Source organism: Parambassis ranga, unplaced genomic scaffold (assembly GCF_900634625.1).
Source record: "Parambassis ranga unplaced genomic scaffold, fParRan2.1 scaffold_27_arrow_ctg1, whole genome shotgun sequence".
NCBI classification, from domain to species: domain Eukaryota; kingdom Metazoa; phylum Chordata; class Actinopteri; family Ambassidae; genus Parambassis; species Parambassis ranga.
In genome coordinates, this window is record NW_021144800.1 from 1,035,745 (window position 1) to 1,042,739 (window position 6,995).

The 6,995-nt window shown below is 41.5% G+C and overlaps 1 non-coding gene across 1 annotated transcript; it reads left to right on the top strand.

The window, feature by feature from the left end:
• The first annotated feature begins 1,328 nt into the window (after positions 1 to 1,328).
• trnaq-cug (transfer RNA glutamine (anticodon CUG)) lies at positions 1,329 to 1,400 on the top strand. The gene has a single exon. It is a non-coding gene; the product is annotated as a tRNA-Gln (tRNA).
• The last annotated feature ends 5,595 nt before the right edge of the window (positions 1,401 to 6,995 follow it).

Sequence of the window (6,995 nt, forward strand, 5' to 3'; positions counted from 1 at the left end):
ATACGTGGTGGTCAGGCAGAGGTCCAGCAGGTCACAGATGTGGTCTGGCATGAGGTTGGTTCTTTCCTTGAGTGTGCTGTCTTGTGTGAGGCATGTCCTTACCGTCTCTGTGGCTTCTGATGTAGGGATGCAGGTGAACAGGGAGGTGACATCAAATGAGGCCATAGTGTCGTCTGGGTCCATTCGGATCTTCTCTACCTTGTTCACAAAGTCCTACCAGTGGTGTCAGGAGTTCAGCCAAGTGCTTAGCCATGTTGTATGTGACTGAGTTTGTGCTGCTGACGATGGGTCTGAGGGGGACTCCTTGTGAATCTTGGGGAGTCCATACAGGCATGGATTGGCTTCCCCAGGAAGCATACAATGCAGTGATTCCATCCATTCCCAGGAAGTTTGCACATACTCACAGCAAGAACAAAGGACTGTCAACCAGTCCCCCTCCGACAGTTTCATAGTCGTTAGCCAGTCGTTAGACACACCTGCCAGATCATCACAGGTAGTTATGGAAACATTTAGTGCTATTGTTTTTAAGTTTGACCATGGTACCCCAATGGTACAGCAAATCACTCATTAAGGAATATGACATGCAGTTTTTATTTAGTAAACAATGTTTAGCTTTTAATCTTAGTGAAACTGAGGGGAAATCGCTGCATATCAATTTACGATTAATGAATTCCTCGATAATTTGCATCCCTATTCTGACCTGGAAGATTGAGAAGATAGGACCAGTTGTATTTTGGAATATTTCAATGCTTTTTTGTGGAATACTTGATGCGGCCCAGCCTCACCCAGCCTCGACCCCCATCGCCCCCCCCGGGTAAGTTGAGTTTGAGACCCCTGCTGTAGATCTTTGTTTAAAAAATGTAGTAGTGCATGCTGTTGTTTACTGAAACTTGGCTAACGGTGCTAACACTGGACTCTAACGTTGCGCTAAATGGATTTCAGTTGGCGAGGACAGACAGGACAGTGGAGAGCGGTCAGAGGAAAGGAGGGGGGCTGGTATTGTTTGTTAATGATAGATGGTGTAATCCTGGACACATCACTGTCAAAGAACAGATCTGCAGTAAGGACATTGAGCTGTTAGCCGTTAGCATGAGCGCTGATTGATTAAGGATCTACTGTAGTGCTGTGTGAGTCATCAGAGGACACTTCTGTCTTCATTTGAAGCTGGTAGGTACAAACTGCACCACTGCTAGCAGGAGCTCCTTTGTTCTACACCTGGACATCAGCTCACTCATTTTAACAACTGACAGACTCCATTTCTAGAAAGACAGACCATCTGGACAAGACAGGTCTCTGGTTCTCTTCCAGTCAGGTCTACTCACAGAGGAGGTTCCATGGTGTAATGGTTAGCACTCTGGACTCTGAATCCAGCGATCTGAGTTCAAATCTCAGTGGAACCTTTTGTTTGAACAGTTATCCTGGTGTCCTTTCTACACAGTTAAGTCTATGGAGAAGTCCACAGTCTGTTCATTGGTCCAGCTGTAGTCATTAATGGACTGAAGGCCATGAAGGAGGCTGTGGTGCTGAATCCTGCTGCTTGTGCTGGATGATCCAGTTATAACATGGAATCCTCTGCTGTCCATGCTGGTATGTCCTGCTAGTACTCATTATTCAGGAAACAAGAACAAGTATTAGGGAGTGCTCTCAAGTGCTCTCTAAGCAGAGACAGATAGTTTATGATCTGTGCTCCCCCTGCTGGTTAGGACATATGATGACATTTTAAATGTACCAGTCAAAAGTCACTCAGTGGTTTGTCTTTGTTGGGGTAACAATTCACTGTCCTAACTGGAACAACACTGTCCACACACAAGTTTATGTATCCAGTGATGCACTCTGTGATCTCATCAATGTCCTGGCTGTGGGGTTCACAGAGTGCCTGCCAGTCAGTCACTTCAAAGCAGTCCTGAAGTGTTGAAGCCTCCTCATTCCAAAATCAATCCCTCCTCCACATAAAGTCAAAAGTCATTAAATGAGAGGTTCCAGCAGAAACGTCCAAACATCTGAAGAGAAGCTGAGAAGCCTGAGATACAGGGGCTGCAAGCTGTGCTTCAACTGTTCCTGTTTAGACAATAAGAACAGATCATCATCTTCATCACCCTCATCACCTCTCACCAACCACCCTTCATCTGCTTGGAGCCGCAGCCAGTCGGTGCCAGATCGTTCATATGGTGGCATATTAGTCATTCATTTATTGCCACATGTTTTCATTGAATGTTACATGTATTGATTTAATTTCTGCTTTGTGGGTCAAATAAAGGTTTCCTCCATTTTAATTCATATTGATTCAGTTCACGCTGTGTTTATGTCTCCTTGTAGCTGACAGCAGCAACAACAGGGCTCAGTCTGTTTAACCACTGGATGTAGTGAAGTTTGTAGTTATCCAGAGAAGGACTGTGTACTTTATGATTTGTATCTTAAAAGGAGATTTGCATATTAGGGATGAAATAAATACAGCGTGAAATATAAATAAATAAATTGCAAATTTCCCTTTCAGGGCTCCATAAATGTTAATCCTAAAAAAGGAACATCCAGTGTGAGACAAAAAAAACATGTGGACTTGCATACACAGTGAACATAAACTGCTATAATAACAACTTTAAAAACAATCAGCAAAGTAAAATCAAATCAAATAATCAAAATGGCTGAATTTCAGCGGACTAATTCCACTGTGATCCTTAGCAGCATTATCCGTAATAAGATTGTCAGTGAAGAAAACAAATATAAACACACACACACTCTTCTCCCAGCTCTTATAAAGACATCCGTCATGGAAGCAGAGTCCTACCGGAGCTCCAGAGAGACACAAACAGCAGCAGCACTCTGTGACCCATGTCCACTCTGTGTGTCCTCCAAACAGTCTTCCTCAGGTCTTTATCAGGACAGCAGTCAGGTCCAGCCCTCTGGGGGGTTCTGCTCTCAAAGGTGATCTGGAATGACAGCTGACAGCAGAGAGAGGAAAGCTTTAAATGTACTGCTACAACCTGATTGGCTGCATGAGCAGCGAGGCAGCGCCTGATTGGTGGAGGAGCTGACTAGAGAGCGTGTCAGTGCATCAGTCATGTGACTTATCAGCTCTGCTCTTTCTGCCTTTTCCTCTGAATCTTTTCATCTCATCATTGTTCCGACCTCATACGTCCTGCATCAACATGAAGCTGCTGTTTATTCATGCATTTCTAACGCACAGAACAGCCACCTGCTGGTGATCAGCCTCTCAAGTATGCCTTAAGGGCTTCCCAAACAGTCAAAACAGAAACATCTGGTGTCATATTAATATCTAAATATAAGGAAATTTGATCTGAAAGAAAACGCACAAATTCTTCATCCGATAATAAGAGAGAGTTAAACCTCCAGTTTCGAGTGGGAGTCCTGGTGTCAGTGATATTCAATTTGAGTAGAAGAGGGGCATGATCAGAAACTACTATAGGTTGATATTCACATGAAAGAATATCTGAAGAAAAAATAGTCAATTCTACTGTACGTTTGATGAGCATGGGAGAAAAAAGAATATTTCCTGTGCTGTGGATGAAAAAAACGCCAGATGTCTGAGATACCATAGTTTGAAAGAAATGTCTCTAGACAAGAGGCAGATTTTGATAACCAGGCCTAACCGATGACCGATCCATCCCTGGGTCCAGACACAGATTCAAATCTCCCCCCATAATGAGCAGGTGTGAATTTAAACACGGGATCAATTTAATGATGCGGGAGAAAAACTGTGGGTCATCAAAATGTGGAGCATATATATATATTAGCTAAAATAACTTTGAGATTAAAGAGTTTGCCAGTCACAATAACATAACGGCCATTTGAGTCGGCTAGTGTTGTAGAAGGCGTGAAAGAAACATCCTTATGTATCAATATTGCAACACCCCGAGCTTTCCCTTGAAAGTTTGAGTGAAATAGCTGACCCGCCCACCCACATTTAAGACGAGCATTATCCAAACTCCTGAGATGTGTTTCTTGGATAAAAGCAATTCCTGCACCCAAATGTTTCAGATGAGTAAGAGCCTATTTCCTCTTAACAGGATGGTTAAAACCATAAAAAAATAAGTCTGTCAAATACAAAGTTCTAGGACAGAAATAGTAAGCCCAAATTAAATCTGTCTTCAGCCCTGAAGGTCAGCAATGACGAGCCTCTGACCTGCCAGGAGCAGATCTTGTCAGGATCTTCAAGGGTGTTGATGAGATTGTCCCAATCAGTGTGTGGAACACTCATCTGTTGGAAACAGTGAAGCCACTCATCGACCATGGCTGACCTGTACTCTCGCTGAAATAAAATACAAAGAAATGCTGCTGTGGCCATCACAAATATATTCAATTATGCAGGCACATGGACAGAGACAAAGGCATACATTGAAATATGCACATATACTGTAGAGAAACATTTTAAATATGCCACACTAAGGTACAACAAACTTACAGTAAAGGGTCCCAGGTATACTATGTATCCAGCAGATAGAAGCATATCACCTGCTACATTATTGGCCATGTTATCTACATGTTGGACTGTTTCCTCCCAACGCACTTCCCAACGCAGATCATCATGATCAAAAAATTCAATAATTGTATGACTTGTATAAAGTTATTGTGTAGAGTATTTAGAGTAGATATTTGTACCCTGACTGCTATTAGGTACCAGGATGAGATGCCAGGGAGGTCCTAAGGGCACGTGGAGGCCACACACTACTGAGCCTCATTTTGACATTGACAATTTCCACTCAAGTTGGATCAGCCTGTGATGTGATTTTTTTCACTTTTATTTTGTGTATGGTTCCAAATCCAGACCTCCATAGATGAATAATTTTGATTTACATTGATCATTCTTATGGTATTTTGTTGTCAACATATTCTACTTGAATGAAGATTTTCACCTGGAATATTTCATTCATTAAGATCTAGGAGGTGTTATTTTAGTGTTCCCTTTATGTTTTTGAGCAGTACTAACCTTGTTAACATTTTACACATACATTACATTTAACTGGTTTACGTTTATAGAATGTACTTCACTGTAAACAGCGTACCACTATGTGTATACAGTATCTGTGTAGTTTCATTTTTTTCTGCTACTGTGTGTAGTGTTCCTGAATCCTTATCAAATTTCATCGCTCTTTCTGACCTTGTCGAGGCGCGCCTCACACAGTTGATACTTGCTGTCAAGCTCTTTCTTCTTAGCCAAACTGTCCTGGTACTTGGCCTGCAAATCAGCAATAGCCCCCTCCAAATCTGCCAGCTTTTTTCTGTCATCATCCAGAATGCGCTGGGTTTCTGCTAATTCCTTCTGAGCCTTCTGGAGTGCTTGCTGGATGAAAATTTACATTTTAATGATTAAATAAAGAATACTGAGGTACAGCTGGGTAAATGGGATGATGGCTCAAGTGTGTATTGTAGATTTTTTACCTGTTTATGTTTCAGATGAATAAGAGCCTTTTTCCTCTTAACAGGATGGTTCAGACCCTTAACATTCCAGGCAACAATATTCAAGGGGCTTACCATAATAACTGAATCAATAATGAAAATGAGAGAAACTCAGTGATCAACATGCAACATTATATTAAACCAATCAAATGATCCTGGCTGGAGGAATAGAAAAAAAATATACATACAAAGCTCGGCTCTTTAGCAGAAACAGTGAGATACAGAACCGCCCTCCCAAAGCCCAGGTGAAACTAGCTGCCAAAATATACAGCACACCTCCCTTATCTAACTGTAACACTACGGGTACAAAATAACCCACCACACAGGTAAACCACCACTGCGGAGTGACGGTGAAGATTTGGACATAAACCTTCGCCATCACGTAATAAACGTTATTAAAAAAAGAAAGAAAGAGACTAACGCGCTAAGCATAAACAGTCCAGATACTCCCTGAAGCTGTAGCGGTTACATGAGATTACGCTTGACGTTCAGAGAGAGTCTTTAAAGTCTTTAATAAACTTTTCAGCCTCTGCCACAGAGTTCAATGCCACCCGAGTACCATCAGGTTTGACAATACGGAGCTGCGCAGGAAACAGCAGTGAAGGCTTGAGTCCCATCTTTTACAAAGTAGCCAACTTACCCAATGGGAATGAATGAGCAGCTGAGCTAACAGTAGTGAGACTCACCAGTTCTGCAGTTTAAGATCAATTCAGATGATCCACTCATATCCACTCCGCATAAAGACTTTGGTAGTTGGCTCCTATAGATCGACATTCAGTACATTTAATTTGAAGAGATGACAACATGAATTACAGCAAACTTTTCCTACTCATGTCCCAGCGATCAGTCCCTGTTTACTACAGAGGACGCTATAAAACATTCAGTCAAACCTGTCCAGACTGTTCCAACTGACTGCATCACATCAATGTTATTCTACTTAAAGAAACAGGAAAAAAAACGTAATGATGACAGAACGCTCCTCCTACAGCTGTAAAGCTACAAACATGCTTTCAAAACTAAAGTGTCTAAATGTGATGACACCCTTGCTATGACTTTGGGACAATCTGAGAACATTGTAATTAAAAATGTACAACTCAGAAAGTAGCCATGCTATACAGCTGAAACTTTGAATATTTTAAAAGATGTATTTACTTAAATATAGTTAAACCTGTCAATCATAGCGCCACCATGTGGTGAGATATAAAGTGTCAAAAACTTCGGACAAAACATTAGTGGACAACTTTAAATAGTGTAAGATTTTTTATTTTGGAATATCTAATAGCGTTTCATTTCTATTGGCTAATAAACTTTTGTGGGCGTGGCCATGTGTACTTAATGTACTATAACTGATGCATACTGTAACATATAGCTGCCAAATTTGTAGGCTAGTACTAAGACTTAGTGTACCAAGTTTCATGCGGTTTGGCCACTGGGGGGCGCTATAGTGAAAACATATGTATTACTCAACATAAATCCATCCTGTTTTTCAAATGCTTCTGTGAAATACCTGATATGACTTCAACAGCACAGCTTTCTGGTGTGAAATGGTCGCCTGTAATAGCTGATATCCCAACCCAACA